The sequence below is a fragment of the Lathyrus oleraceus genome, chromosome 7, assembly GCF_024323335.1.
Source record: "Lathyrus oleraceus cultivar Zhongwan6 chromosome 7, CAAS_Psat_ZW6_1.0, whole genome shotgun sequence".
NCBI lineage: Eukaryota > Viridiplantae > Streptophyta > Magnoliopsida > Fabales > Fabaceae > Lathyrus > Lathyrus oleraceus.
Genome location: NC_066585.1, coordinates 547460420 through 547477661, shown reverse-complemented (window position 1 = coordinate 547477661; position 17242 = coordinate 547460420). Strand labels below are relative to the sequence as shown.

At 31.4% G+C, this 17242-nt stretch overlaps 1 pseudogene; it reads left to right on the top strand.

The window, feature by feature from the left end:
* LOC127104943 (uncharacterized) overlaps positions 1-15474 on the top strand; it is a 40553-nt pseudogene extending 25079 nt beyond the window's left edge.
* Positions 15475-17242: the final 1768 nt, after the last annotated feature.

Below are 17242 nucleotides of genomic sequence, written 5' to 3'. Positions count from 1 at the left end.
CTGCTCACACACACATACACTGGCTGAAAGAGACACAAGAAAACAAACAAGACTGAAACTGACTCGGCAGGATATCGCATCCTGGGCCTACTTAGTCTATCAGGCATAGACATCAGAGTCTAAGTAGTTCGGACTGGGGAAACGACACATGCTCGCTAGGATATTGCATCCTATGCATACGTATCTCCTTTGGACGAAGGAGAATCAGAGCATTCGTAGCTCGGCTAACACGCACACAAACAAATGCAGGCAAAGGCAAACGTGGAGCCTGAATGCCAATCACTGGACTTACATCAGCATCCGAACCAAACACACACAAAAAGGCCAACGTGGAGCCTGAATGCCAATCACTGGGCTTACATCAGCATCCGAACCAAACAAACTCACACTGGAACCTGAACGCCACTCGATGGACTTGCATCAGCTTCCAAGCACACAACAACACAAAACAAAGACACAGGCGCCCGGAGAGATCTGCTCATCTCCTGCCTACGTACCTCATCTGGTATGAGGATCAGGGCGACGTAGTTCCCCTACGAAGGGACACAGGACTAGCCTAACCAGATAACAGAGGGAGACACAACTAGGGAGACTACGACTCGAGCCTAAATGTTATCATGCAAGATTGTCCCTAAGTCAAGGTTTCTAGCTAACTTGCACAGGAAGCAAGCCTATCCTATTCAACACAAATAAACAGCAAATCAAGCATTCACAAGTAGCACACACTATATACACGCAAGTGGGGCTCAATCAAAGGGTAAGACCGCAAGAGCAAGTCATCTGTACAGAGGTAGTGTTAGCTCTTAACCTTGCCATTGAGGGGCTAAGGTGAAGCTGATGAGAGGAGAGTGAAGATAAGACTTCACAGCTCTTATCCCTGGTCAGGGAGAGCTTCTGACAAAGGAGCGTGGGTTCAGAAAGGAGGAACCCTTCTACACTCAAGACTCTGACACAACTGTACATTGTACAAGATCTTGGGTTTGTGTCCCAATGCATCAACACAGTGGTGTGAGCAGAGGGACGACTCAACAGAATAGCGGGAGATAGATTGCATATCTCTTATATCCTCCAATTGCCTCATAGAGGTCTTTACCTGCTTGGGGACAAAAGTAAACAATCACAATCATTGCCTCTTAAGGAGGACTTCAGACAGGTGCCTGGCCAAGTAACAGGCCAGGTCTTCCAAACTACATGGAGACAAGAATGTTATACCTCAGTGCAAATTGCTTATCAAGCAAAGCAAAGCAATATTAGCAACTAATGTACCTGAAATCAATCAAATATCATCAGTATACCAATCACAGAATTAAACAGCAAATGGTTCACAATTAGCTATACACAGACAAACACACTCCAATGCACCAAAGTGCAAGTCAACTCAAAGGAGCCAAGCATCCTACAACATAAACCAAGTTAGTTTACAATATCAAATGAGACAACTCAATCAAATGTGAATCCACCTCCTTAAGGTATTTTGCTTCTTAACCTGAAAATCACATTCAAACATAAGATACAAGACCACTAGGACAAGCCTAGGGTCAAAAGGAAGTAAAAAAGTCAAAACAGCAAGTGAAACATGATCAAAACCAAGATTAATCAATTAAAAAGAGAATCCAATTAGTCTCACATCAAAACTATGCACCAAATTCATTTCATGCACAATTTAAGTCAAACTAGGCAATTGTGAACCATATATGAGCAAACAGAATGGTCAGACTCAAACAAATACCTAAACAGCTCAATAAATTCCACAAAAATTCCAGCCTAAACAGGACACATTCAATGAGCTACACATCAATTTTCATGCCATTTGGACAAGAGGAAGTAGGTCAATGAAAATCATAAACTCAACAGAAATCCAAGCAAGCTCATACATGGTAGCAAAATAAGCATCAACTTCAATCAAATGCAAAACAGTGAGAACAACTAAGAAATGAATGGGACCAAAGCCAAAGTGAACTCAAACATGTTATGAATCACTCCATCAAATTTCACATTCATATGATAAGGTATGGCAATTTCACAAGGCATAGAAGACAATCACTCAAGCAAAACCCTAAAATGTCTAAACAGCAAGCAAAAATCCCAATCAAATAGGAAATGGCTCAACAATTCCTACAAAAAATCATGGCAAAACTAGACATACAGATGATATCTTATGCAAAAATTGGGAGCATTTGGCCAAGCATAGGCATGGCAACAAAAATCATGAACACAGCATAACATAGTGTGACACACATTGTCACACTCAACTTGCACACATCATATCTTGCAAACCATAAATCCAAAATTCACAAACTATATACCAAAATCACCATAAGAGAGTCAAGAACAAGCCTATAAAATTTCATGCATTTTGGCTGAGGCATCAAGATTTCATGTAAAAAATGGTAAAACATACAAAAAATGCATACATGAACAAGATCACTAGGCAAAGTCAAAAATTCATCAGGCACAACTTTGACTACTATGCCTAAAAAAAACTAGAGGAAATTTGGGATCCAACACAAAAACTCCCACTCAAATTGGATTAAAATTGAATTAGTTTTGATTTTTTGAAGTTTATTATGAAAATGAAATATTTATTTAACATGAAAAATGAATTAATTAGGCGCAGTGGCAAAATTGTAAATAGCTGAAGCCAGGCCAAAACGCGGTCGTTCAATTAAAAGCGTTGGCAGCATGTTATTGGCTGGTTTGCGCGCCAAACAGTAAATTTGAAACGGAAAGCAGGAAAATGGATTGAACAGCATCTGGAACGAGTTTTCATCGTGTTCATCAAGAGAATTCCCAGAAAATCCAAAATGCACAAATCTTCACCAAAACGAACAAACAAGGTACCGTTGGAACCGTCTAAGCACATACATCACAGATATCATCATGAAATTGTCCAGAAATTCATACACAATGAGAATCGATTGAAAGTAGTTTGAACATCTAAGCTTTGATCCTAGATTTCTCTCTCAAATCTTGATGAATTCTAATTCTACAACTTGCAACGTGATCTATGAGCTACACTCTACAAGAACCACAACACAATTTCAGCAATGGCGAGAGTTGATTCCTAACCTTATTGAAGTGCAGTGCTCGATTTAGGTGTTTTCAAGGCGCGATTGTATGAAACAGGTGGAGTATGTTGATGTAGAAGTGGAGTAGAATCGATGCTTTAGCTCAATTGTGCTTCAAGTGATGGATTCTTCAAGCTGCCATGGAAATCCAAGCTTGCAACAGTTGGAGTTCGGCACGGTTTTCTTCCTCAATTCCTTCAAACAGTCCTTTAACAATACCTGCAGATGAAAGATCTACCAAGAAATGGCACGAGAATTGATGGATTATTGATGAAAAATGGAAAAAAGTGAGTATGCAATGTGTGAAACAAGTTGAGAGAATGCTTGAGATTTTCTGTTTGGATCTGAAGAAAATGATTAGTGATTATGCAAAACAGTTACAATTAACTCTTTATACCTCTCCCTAATCCAAAATTAATCAAGATTAGCAAAATTAAGATGATTAGTGTAATGTGCATTTTTATGTGTTAGGTCCAATATGCCCTTTTTTAAACCGGTCCATTTTTCAGCTCAAAACCAGTTCTCACAAGTCAAAAATATCATTTGGAATGTGTTAGAAGAGGTCTCATGTGCAAATTCAATGTATTTCTCAAAATCACCATGTCATGCTAAAAAATGCAAATGTGTTCACTTAAAAAATGGCATTTTGCTATGAGAGTTTTTGATGAAATTTGATTATGCACCATGAAAGATCATATGAAATGTGGTTTGCTCAAAGAAAAATCAACCAAATTGGCCATTCCATGTGAAAGTTATGACACTTTGAATTTGGGCATTTTCTGAAAATGAATGGACCATATCTTGCCAACCACACATGGGAATTTCAAGTTCTTGGACTTTTTGGAATGGTGAGATCAAGATCTTCAACTTTCATGTTGGACAAAATTCCATTTGAAGCTTGTATGATGAAGTAATTTTGGGGAGAAAAACTTTCCATTTTGGGCAGTTGAAATTACAGGTCACCTGCCATTTTAGGAAACTTCTTGTCTGACCTCCAATTCTTCAGCCTTGGTCTTTGATATGTCAAATGAGACTTATATGGACATGAATGAGGCCTTTCAAACCATCTCACACCTTCCAATCCATAAAAATCAGGCACAGTTGACCACAGTTGACTTTCTATGGTTTCAGCTGAAATTCAGCTTGACTGATGACTTCTGAGCATCCAATCTTTGGCCAAACCACTTCACAATGATCCTTAGACCATATGAACTTGACAAATCAACCATAGGGCTTTGTCCCAATGAAAATAGCACATGCTTGCTTATTTGACTGATTCTCCTGACTAGTTTGACCTAATTCTTCTGAATGGCTTGCACTTGGGCAAATGGACAATGCAATGTTATGCAATGGACTATGTTATGTTAATGACCTAATGTGAAATGAATGTACAAAAGGTAGGGTGCAAATTTGAGGTGCTACAATAAAATAGACATAAAGATGAACAATACATGAGAGATCTGAGAAAAGGCACTAGGAGTACTAACACCCATAACAAAAAGCGAACACAAGTAAAACAAGAAAACTCCCCGAGCAAAAAATCTCGATCGGCACACAAAATCAACTACAAGAAAAAAAAACAAATAGAAAAATTCATCAAAACACAAGGCTAGAATTAACCAATACAAGACCGCCTAAAGAACCACGAAGCTATAGAAGGAGTCAATTAGAACACAATCAATGGAGGTCGAAATTGCTCACCCCCTATAAATTAATAAACATGATAGAGTTCTCCAGCCAAGCCGAGAAGACACAAGAATTTTCCGCTGACCTATTAAGATATCATTTCTAAGTCAAGAAGATGCACATATCTTCCACTTCTTTTTGAGACACCTAGGATCCAGAAGAAGAAAAAAACTATATCGTTTCGGAATTTTCAAATCGACCAAAGCACGACATGTCAAACCATCGACAACCTCCCCTAAACCTAAGAGCACCAAATGAAGTGCTAAACATCTGGAAAAAAGTAATAAGGTGACCAAGAAAAATGGTGCACCACTCCAACCACCTAAAGATCATATACTAAACGGACGACGCGAACTCACAAGTCAGAAAGAGAATAATCAGTACAATAATTTTGACTTTAGACAACGGGAGAATAGACAATGACTTTAAAAGTGTAGCCAAAAGGGATAATAGGTTGCGTTTTTCTATTTGTTGCCAAGTTTCTATATTTTTAAAACAAAATCCGCCGTGTGTTCCCTTAATGCTACGGTTTCAAAAGCGTAGGTGTAATATAGTCGTTGCTGACAACGTTTTTTTTTATATACGACCACATAAATAACCGTAGCATAAATCCATTATTTTTATTTAACATTATAAAACACAATTAATAGTAACGGTGTATACCTTTTTTCACATGTGTATGTTTTGTCAAATCAAACGAAAATATCTTTTTATATTAATTTTTTTAATATTTTTACAACTATTTAGATGACATAACTTAATTGAAAATATGTATAAAAATATTTTACCCCATTAATATATAATTATTAATCTTATCTAAAAATAAATATTATTATTAAAATATTTAACATCATTACTTTCTATCATTACTTTCTATAAGTAATTTTAACATATTTCGATTATTATTATATCACTATTATTATTGTTGTAATTCCAATAAAATAAATATAAGAAAATAATAATAATAATAATAATAATAATAACATATCTATTCTATATAAAATAGTTTTTCATAATAAAAAAATCGCATAAATTAAATATAATAACCTATTAGCCCTTTTTTAAATAGGTAGAGTTTAACCAAATTATAATTTTATATTTCAACTGGAGTTAAGTTTTTGTTAATTATAGATATTGATATATATTATTGATATTAATTTCAATAAAATAAAGTGAAAATTATTTGTTAATATCATTAAAAAGAGAAAGAAAAAAGTCTCCGTATTGTTACTGAGAAATCTAACATCTCCTTCGCTTTGCTTCGTCTTGTCCTTGTCGGCCGCTGCTCACCGTCCGCCGCTCGTCGTCCACAAACCACCGTATGCAGCTTGATCATGATTAAGATTGGCTTTATCCTCTCTATCTCTTCTCTTTTCTAATATAAATTTAGGGTTTCTCAAAATACTTAAATTCTTTCTTGTAAAACCTTTAGATTTGCTCAAATTTATCCATTCTCTATTTAATTGAAGTAACGTGGAAAGATACGAAGGTTGTTTGATCTCTAACAGAAAGAGATTAGAGCTTGATTTAGGTTTCAATAGTTATTATAAAAAATTGTGGATTTTATAATTATTTATATGAAAATTGGGTTTGAGAATAATGAGAAAAAGTGTTTGGATCTCCTGTGATTTTATAATTATCTATATTAAAATTATAGATATTTATATATTATTATTTAAAAATATATACTTTATTCTCTCTCAATGATTTAGGTTTTGAGTATCACACGTTCATTAACTAACTGGTCATTTATGCAGCTAAGAATCTATGTTGTAAGAAGAATGTATTGAAGTCAATTTGTTCTCCTTAAGTAGGATTCCCACAATGCACTATTTCTAAAGAAGGTCAATTTGTTTCCCATAAAATGAAGTCCAAAACCGATTTGTGTGGAATGAAATGGAAGAAAGAAATAATTTATAATTAATTTTTATTTATTGAAATAAATTTGATAATTCCTAATTTTAAAATAATTATTTTTTATAATTACGGATTATAATCAAAGATGATCCTGAAGATGATGAATATGATGAAGAATTGAAATTACCGAAGATAACTATACTATTTAACTTAAAAAGTTATAGTACTTGAATTGATTTTTAACGTGTGTTTTTACATAAAAGATTCTATTATATTTCATATTATTAATTAATGTTTTTTATACATAATAGAGATTATATAACATTTCATATTATTAATTATTGTTTTTGAATAATTTAGTGTTTTCAAATAATACATTAGTTTTTATATAATAGAGTATATTACAGTTTATATATTAACTATTGTTTTAGAATAATATATCATGACTTCAATATAAATGTTTATAACAAACTTAATGTTATCAATACTTAAATAAATATTAAATATTGTCTAATTGTAAAAAAAAACTGAAGTTAAACTAGGATAAAAAGGGTGTGGCTTTAAGATTAAGCAACCGTTTTAAAAGGAAAGACTAAATAAAAACCATGGTAGATACTGGTTTTAGAGAACTGTAGTCTAATTAATAGACAACAGTTATACAGCGTAGCTTAATCAAAACCATATCTAAAACAAATTAAAAAACGTGGTCTATTTATATATTCAGGCGACGCTTTTGCTCTTTCGTAGACTAAAATAAACAAAATTCCAGTTTATAGGAATAGGCAACGGCTGTATATTCCACGTGTAAATAATCTCGACTTGAAGACTCAGGTTACGGTTTTCATGCTTCTAGCCGCGGTTTTTTCTTATTGCCTAAATCCTATTTTGTTGTAGTGAATATTGATGCATTGTGAGAACTCCATATCTTTATATATTTAAAAGAAGAATTTCACCTTATATTAATCATATTATATTAGTTATGAACTCATTCGTTGCGCGATTAACATACAAGTTATTTAATTACAATGATAAATTTAATATATGAAATATTATGATAGTGTAAATTATTTTGAAGATTTTTTTATTTAATAACTTTAAGAGCCTTAATATCACCCGCATTGCGATTCAAATGCAATAGCGAATAGAAATCTTATTGAAATAAAAAGAAGTGAAACCTAATAAAATGAAGGCAATATTATAAAATATGCAAAATAATTTATTGTTGTAGATGTTAAAATATATTTATATATTTTTTTAAAAATATATGTGACTTTGCTCCCAAAAAACTATTAGAAGTTATTTTAAATTTAGATTTTACAAATTAAAAGAGTGATTTTGGCATCTAATAATTTAAAATTTTATTTTATAATAATATTTTATCCTAATAAAAATTGGACTAAATTACAGTTTTAGCCTTCATTGAATGTTTTACTCATAAAATCAGTCATACTATTTTGTTTTTAAATAGTTTTGATCTCAATCCTCAATTCCGGTTAAAAAAACGTTAGAGGTATAAGTTTTATTTTATTATCTAGCACTTTTTCAAAGATGTGGTAATTTTTTAATAATATTTTGTTAGAGAATAAATTAATAATCAATAATTGTTGTAAATTATTAACAATTAGTGCAAGATTAATAAGTGTTGCAGTAGGTTTGAATTCAGAAATAGACAATATTTGTGAAGTGTTGCAGTAGATTTGAATTCAGAAATATGCAACACTTTGTGAAGTGTTGCAAAATGAGAAATGGTGCAACATTTAAAAACTATTGTTGTAGGCGAATCAGTACAATATTTATTAAAAGTGTTGTTGTAGACGAAATAGTACAACGTTTGAAAAGTACTATTGTAGGCGAAACAATTTAACATTTAACAAAAGTGTTGATGAAAGTATGTTTCATCAAGTATTGCAACCTTATGAAACAACACTAGTTTGACCTATAAATTGAGCATTTTGGATTCAAAAAAATCCATTAAAAAAACTCATCTTCTTCACACAAAATTTTGGATTTCATATTTTCTATAATTGAATTTTCATCAATTTTGTACAAACTCGGATATAGACTGAATTATCCGGGGTATTCTTGTGTTCCAACTCTAAAATATTTGAGAGTGCTTAAATACTTATAAGGAAAGTGATATCTCATGATTCTAGCCTCCATCCATTTTATTTAAATGAATTTTATAAGAATCTTATAAATATTGTAAATAATAGAAACCGAGACTTCCGTATCAAGAATCAATATTCGTCGTCATGAATCCATATGTGTTTTTATTATTGTTTTTCATATAAATTAGAGCATCGTAAAATCATAATATCAAGATCCAAATTAAATTTTACTTACAATTGGTATCATAGCAAAGTGGTGACATGTTATGGATAAAATAATTTTTATTATTATTTTTAAAAGTATATAGCAAAGTTGTCGATATTATAATTTTAGTCTTGATCCATTTGATTTACAATCAATTTTTTAATAATTTTATAAATATTTAAAATAAATGCAACCGATATTTACATATCAAGAATCGAGAACAATAGTAATCGACAAAATAAATTCGAATATGTTTTTATTGCATTTCATAAAAATTAAACCATTGTAAAAATCATAATAAAATATAAAATAATTTCACCATTAACATCAAAGTCAGATTACGAATATTATAATTTTTATGGAATGAATATCATATTATTTAACTAAAGATGATTAATTACTAATAATGCATTTTAGTTGATCATTTGGCAAACACACAAAATTGTATGTAGTTTATGATAGTTTCCATGTATACGGCATTTCATAATGTCTATATTAGGCAATAATCGATGCGTCGGTGATGTAACAATAACTTTTCTAATATTTATCCCATTATTTTCAAAATTAAATGATATTATATATATACACATTGTAGCACTGTAGCATACTTATTATCTTGTAGATCATCAAAGTTACCATCAAGATATTAAGTGTTATAAAATTAATTTAAATAAAATGGGTAGATGATAGAATCGTAAATGATGTCTCTTTTTTTATAAGTATTTTAAACACTCTCAAATATATTTGAGTTAGAACGCAGGAATACCGTAGATAATTCAGTCTATACTCGAGTTTGCACAAGATCGATAAAATATTTTGAGGAGGAAGAATGCTGCAAAAGCCAAAATTTATAGAAAGAGTGTTATTGATGACAAGAAATCTAAGAGGTTGAAAACTGCTCTAAAAGAAAACGGTACATTTGATAAAAGACGCGGCAATGACTCAACAGCTTTGAGGATACCACTATCAGAACTTTCGCCAAACATACTAAATGACGGTCGTGGTATAGCCAACGTTGAAGTAAGTCGTCAACTTCATTCGTCCTTAAAGACTAAGCCAAGTACCAATAATAATATCAGATCAAAAAGGATATCAAGCAGAAACATTACCAAATTAGGAGTTAACTTATCTAAGAGGTTTGACAATACATTTGCTGCAACAACATCAAACCAAGATCCAATACCAAAATTGCAACTCAATGAGCTTTTTGCATCTGATAGTGGAGACGATAATATGAATGATGAATCTGACGGTATATTCTTAATTATTTTTCATTTGAGTTAATTTGTTTATGATATGTTATAGAATATTACAATATTCTTAACACAATAAATGTTATGTCAAAAGGTTACAGTTCAGCAACAAATTCAAGTTTTGATGAAGATGAAATGTCTAATGGAACAGATGTTATGGAAACTTTTGAAATTACATCAGATATTTTAAAATGATTTACTATAAATAATATTTTATTATTATGAAATACAACTCATTTAACATATGAATTAAATACTATTGATGATCAGGAGGGTATTATGATATAGGGGATCCTGTCATTGAATGTCAATATTGTGGTGCAAATATGTGATATTCGGAAAGGAAAAACAAATATCGTCATGCGTCCAATCCTAAATTTTCCATGTGTTGTGGATCAGGAAAAGTTCAGTTACCTTTGTTAAAACCCGCTCCTAAAGTTCTACAACATCTGTTGTTTGACAACGAATCATGTGAATCAAAAAATTTCCAACAACAAATTCGAATGTACAACGTTATGTTTGCATTTACATCTCCCGCTGCGAAAGTGGACAATCGATTTAACAACGGTAGATGCCCTCCCAATTTTCATATCCAAGGTCAATCATGTCACCGAATAGGAAGCATGTTACCGGTGCCAGGTCAAAATCCACGATTTGCACAACTATATGTTTATGACACTGAGAATGAAATTGAAAACAGAATGCATGGATTCAGGTTAGATATCTATTATTTTCCAAACTTTAAATTTATTTATTTAAGAAACTTGCAATAAACTGTTTCAACTCTTTTCATTATAGGTCAAAAAGTGGAGTTGATGTTAATATTGTGAGAAAACTATCTGAAATGTTATATGAATGTAATGTTCATGCACAATCATTTCGCATGGCAAGGGACAGACTTTGTGAAGAAGGTGTTTCTGATTTAAAACCTCGTTTAATATCTGAACGAAGAAATGATGGAAGGATATATAATCAACCAACTGTATCCGAAGTAGCTGCTTTAATTGTTGGAGATGTCGACACTGCAGAAAAAAGAGACATTATAGTGCAAAAACAATGTGGCGAACTTCAAAGGATAGATGAGTATCATACTAGTTATTTAGGATATCATTACCCATTATTATTTCCATATGGTGAGGATGGATATAGACCTAATGTGAGGCACCGTGATAAAGGGACAAATATTCGCCACTTCACAGACATAACACAGTCAGAACAGAACAATAAAGATATTCCTTGGGAAGAAGCAACAAAGCGAAATCGACTTACAATAAGAGAGTGGTTGGCCTTTAGAATTCAATCAAGATCTAATGAAGCACAAACGTTGTTGCGATCAAGGAGACTTTATCAACAATTTTTGGTAGATGGTTTTACAATGATGGAATCAGAAAGACTTAGGTGGCTTCGAAAGAATCAGTCAAAACTGAGGGTTGGCAAGTATCACAATTTGAATGAATATAATTCAAATGGAGAAACGCACGGGTCAAACACAGGTAAGAGGGTTGTGCTACCTTCTTCATACGTTGGTAGTCGTAGATATATGGATCAACTATACTTTGACGGAATGGCAATATGCAGCTATGTCGGATTTCCAGATCTTTTCATTACATTCACATGTAACCCCAACTGGCCTGAAATTCAGCGTTTGCTTGGTTCTGTTCATCTAAAAGCATCAGATCGTCCTGACATCATTTCAAGAGCCTTTGAAATGAAATTTGATGAGCTTTTGTCTGATCTCACAAAGAAAAGTCTATTGGGGAAAATTCTTGCATGTGAGTAACTTATTCCATATTCAATTAATCGTATTGTTATTTTCAAATTTATCATTCGTGTGCTGACTATTGTATATATTTTATATATTTATTTTTATAGATATGTATACAATTGAGTTTCAAAAGAGAGGATTACCACATGCTCACATCTTAATTTTCCTCCATCCATCTAACAAATATCCAACTCCAAGTGATATTGATCGCATTATTTCAGCTGAAATACCTGACCAAGATACCAATGAAGAATTGTATAATTTGGTTAAAACTCACATGATTCATGGCCCGTGTGGATTTGCAAATCGATCTTCACCGTGCATGAAAGATGGAAAATGTTCTAAATATTTTCCAAAACAGTTTCAGCCTGAAACAATTGTTGATCAAGATGGGTTTCCGGTATATAGAAGAAGGGACAATGGACATACAGTTCTTAAGAATGGAATTCAAGTCGATAACCGGAATGTTGTTCCATACAATGCAAAGTTGTTGACAAAGTACCAAGCTCACATAAACATGGAATGGTACAATCAAAGTACATCGATTAAGTACTTATTCAAGTACATCAACAAAGGTTACGACAGAATCACCGCTGCCATTGTACCGAATGATGATGGAACTTCCAACCAACCGCAGAATATTGATGAGATTAAACAATATATTGATTGTAGGTACGTTTCTAATATATCACTTGAAATATGATGTCATGCAATTTATCTATTTCAACTAAAAGTGTGCAATTTTTCTTTACATGCATGGTGTAGAAAATTTTATATGTACACTGTTTTGACTATATGTGTTATAATAAAATTTATATATTCTGTCTACAATAATCATTCTATTAATTTTAAATCCATTGTCTTTCATTATATTATTTGTAGGTACGTTTCTCCGAGTGAAGCATCTTGGAGGATATTCTCCTTTCCAATCCATGGTAGAAAACCAGTTGTTGAGAGACTGTACTTTCATTGTGAAGGTCAAAATTCGGTATATTACACTGATTTTGATCGTATCAATACAGTTCTGGAAAAACCAAGTGTAACTGAATCGATGTTTACATCATGGTTCGAAGCAAATTGCAAGTATCCTGAAGCACAAAATTTAACTTACAGCAAATTTGTTTCAAAATTTGTTTATGTTAAGAAAAAAAAGAATGGAAACCCCGTCAAAAAGGTTACACAATTGGTAGGCTTATATGGGTTCCTCCAACAACTGGCGAATTGTACTATCTTAGATTGATGCTCACACATGTCAAAGGCCCCCGCAGTTATAATGATATAAAAACAGTGAATAACGTAAAATATGATACTTTCCGGGATGCCTGTTTTGCTATGGGTTTTATCGGCGATGATAGAGAATTCATTGCAGCTATTAAAGAGGCAAATCATTGGGGTTCAGGTCAATATTTGAGATTACTATTTGTTCACATGTTATTATCAGGCAGCATTAACAGGCCAAGACATGTATGGAGTAAAACATGTCATCTCTTAGCAGATGGAATACTATATGCTCAACAGCGAATTGCAAACAATAGAGGTATTATTTTTCCTATATTGTGATTTTTTATTATATTTATTTGTTTGATTCTTAAAAGTAAATTTGTTTTATAGTTTACACTTATAATTACTATTGTATAAAGGTTTGAGGTTGTCTGATGAAGAGATAATGAATTTAACATTAATTGAGATTGAACGAAATCTTCAAAGGAAGAGCCGAAGTCTAAAGGAATTTGCTGGAATGCCTTATCCAAGTGGATATGTGGTTGAGCAGTTGGGAAATAAGCTCATATACGAAGAGCGGAGTTACAATCCAGCCGAACAATTGCAAGAATACAATAATTTGTTCTTAAATCTTACAGGTAAGTATGTTAAATGTTTGTAAGTTTTGTCATAATTTTATAAAGTTAACTTTTAAAATATGATTTTATCTTACAATTTTTTTTAATGTATAATTAATTTATTCACTGCATGTTGCTATGTATTTTTTTAAAATTAGATGAGCAAAGAGGTGTATTCAAGCGAATAATGGAAGCAGTAAACAATCAACAAGGAGGCGTATTTTTTTTGTATGGATACGGTGACACAGGGAAAACCTACATGTGGAGAACTCTAGCTTCCTACATAAGATCAAAGAAACAAATTTGTTTAACTGTTGCTTCATCGGGCATAGCTTCACTACTACTTCCAGGAGGTCGAACGGCTCATTCAATGTTCAAGATTCCAATACCTACAATGGAGTCTTCTACATGTAATATCGACAAAGGTAGTGATCGTGCAGAGCTACTAAAAATGGCAAAGTTGATAATTTGGGATGAAGCTCCAATGGCACACAGATTTTGTTTTGAAGCGTTTGACAAAACCCTTAAAGACATAATGGGGCGTTCCAATTGTTCTGACAAATTATTCGGAGGGAAAGTAATTGTATTTGGTGGAGATTTTCGGCAAATATTACCAGTTGTACCAAGGGGCAGCCGTTCAGATATAATACATTCTATAATAAATTCATCATACATCTGGGATCATTGTATTGTGCTGAAGCTTACAAAGAACATGCGACTCCAACAAGCCGGCAATACTTCAAGTACATCTGAACTAGAATTGTTTTCTAATTGGATATTAAAAGTTGGCGATGGGAAATTGGAAGAACCTAACGATGGTTACACGGATATTCCTATTCCAAATGATTTCTTAATTTCTAACTATGATGATCCACTAGAAGCCATTATTAGTGAAACATATCCGAATTTTCTTAACAATTACAAGAATCCAGAATTTTTGCAATCAAAAGCTATATTGGCAGGAACAATTGAAACGGTTGACATCATAAATCAATACGTTTTGGGATTCATACCAGGTATGCGTTATTCATTGTAAACATATTTATAGATACATTCATATATTTATATGTACTAACATAGATTTATAATAATAAAATTTCAAAAAATTTCCCAAAGGTGAAGAAAAGGAATATTCAAGTTCAGATTCTGTAGACACTTTTGACGGTGAAGGAAATGAAGCTTTTGATGTTTTGATCCCGGAATTTTTGAATACACTTACAACTTTCGGTCTACCTAACCACAAGATTAAATTGAAGATTGGGACCCCTATTATGATGTTTCGAAACATTGATCAACCTGAAGGTCTCTGCAATGGAACAAGGCTTATAGTTACAAGATTGGCAAACTACATTATCGAGGCAAAGATTATATCTGGAAAGAATATTGGAGGGGTTATCTATATTCCAAGAATGGATATGACTCCAACACAATCTCCGTGGCCATTCAAAATGACTAGAAGGCAATTTCCCATAACTATATGTTATGCTATGACAATTAACAAATCTCAAGATCAGTCATTGGATTATGTTGGATTGTATTTGCCTAGAAGTGTATTTAGTCATGGTCAACTATATGTTGCAATATCAAGGGTCAAAAGCAAAAAAGGGCTTAAGATATTAATTCATGACAAGGATAACCATCCATTGAATTCTACAACAAACGTCGTGTTCAAAGAAGTTTTTGAAAACTTATAGAACGTAAGTTTTTCATTAGTTATATTATATCAACAAATGTCGTTGTTTATTATTAGAATTTTATTGAATGAGTTGTATAAAATATACATTATGTTTTAACATTTGTTTATATGGATGTAATTGTTTTTTACAGGGTAATGAATCATCACTTCCTAAAAGGTTGCGGGCAGGTTTTGTATAAACCCAGTTTTTTAAGGACCAAAGAATTGTACGAAGTTAAATCATTTTTGTTGCTGGACTTATTTCTCACAATTTTAACTAAAATTGTGAACCTTTTGTTTCAATATCTTTTGTTGCATTAAACCTTACTGTATCAATTGCAATTAATTTCAATATTTGGTAGTATTCATTACTATATTTGAACACAAATGAGGTTCTGGTATTTCTTTTACATGGTTTATGTATTTTGGTTAAATAATCATTTATTATGAAGGTTAATATTTGCGCTTTTATACCTCAAATTAGTAACAGATTGGAAAATTTCATTCATTACTAAATAAATATATTTTTATTTCTTATGTCCAAAATCTCAATGATAAATGGAATGTTTATTCATAACATTAACAATGGAATGTTTATTATATATCAATATACCACTAAATTGTAAAAATATTTTTGTATTATATTTTTTGATTATTTCCTTAATATAGTATACAAAAAAATTAAGCAAATTATATTACTATAAATTAATAATGTTTTACTTTATTATGTCCCAAACTGAAAAAAGTTATTTGTGGAAATTTTTTGAACCCATTTATTGATCATTTAACATCCATTACATTAAAAAAAAAACTCTTATGCAATAAATTTGTGTACGTTGATCCAACCATATATATATATATATATATATATATATATATATATATATATATATATATATATATATATATATATATATATATATATACAAAAAAAATATATTATATTTTAATTTTTTTAAAATAAATTATTGCACTTGCGCGACCCGTGCGAACGCACGGGTCCTTTACTAGTTATTTTTAAAAGTATATAGCAAAGTTGTCGATATTATAATTTTAATCTTGATCCATTTGATTTACAATCAATTTTTTAATAATTTTATAAATATTTAAAATAAATGCAACCGATATTTACATATCAAGAATCGAGAACAATAGTAATCGACAAAATAAATTCGAATATGTTTTTATTGCATTTCATAAAAATTAAACCATTGTAAAAATCATAATAAAATATAAAATAATTTCACCATTAACATCAAAGTCAGATTACGAATATTATAATTTTTATGGAATGAATATCATATTATTTAACTAAAGATGATTAATTACTAATAAGGCATTTTAGTTGATCATTTCGCAAACACACACAAAATTGTATGTAGTTTATGATAGTTTCCATGTATACGGCATTTCATAATGTCTATATTAGGCAATAATCGATGCGTCGGTGATGTAACAACAACTTTTCTAATATTTATCTCATTATTTTCAAAATTAAATGATATTTTATATATATATATATATATATATATATATATATATATATATAATATATATATATATATATATATATATATATATATATATATATATATATATATATATATATATATATATATATTGTAGCACTGTAACATACATTTATTATCTCGTAGATCAGCAAAGTTACCATCAAGATATTAAGTATTATAAAATTAATTTAAATAAAATGGATAAATGATAGAATCGTGAATGATGTCTCTTTTCTTATAAGTATTTCAAACACTCTCAAATATATTTGAGTTAGA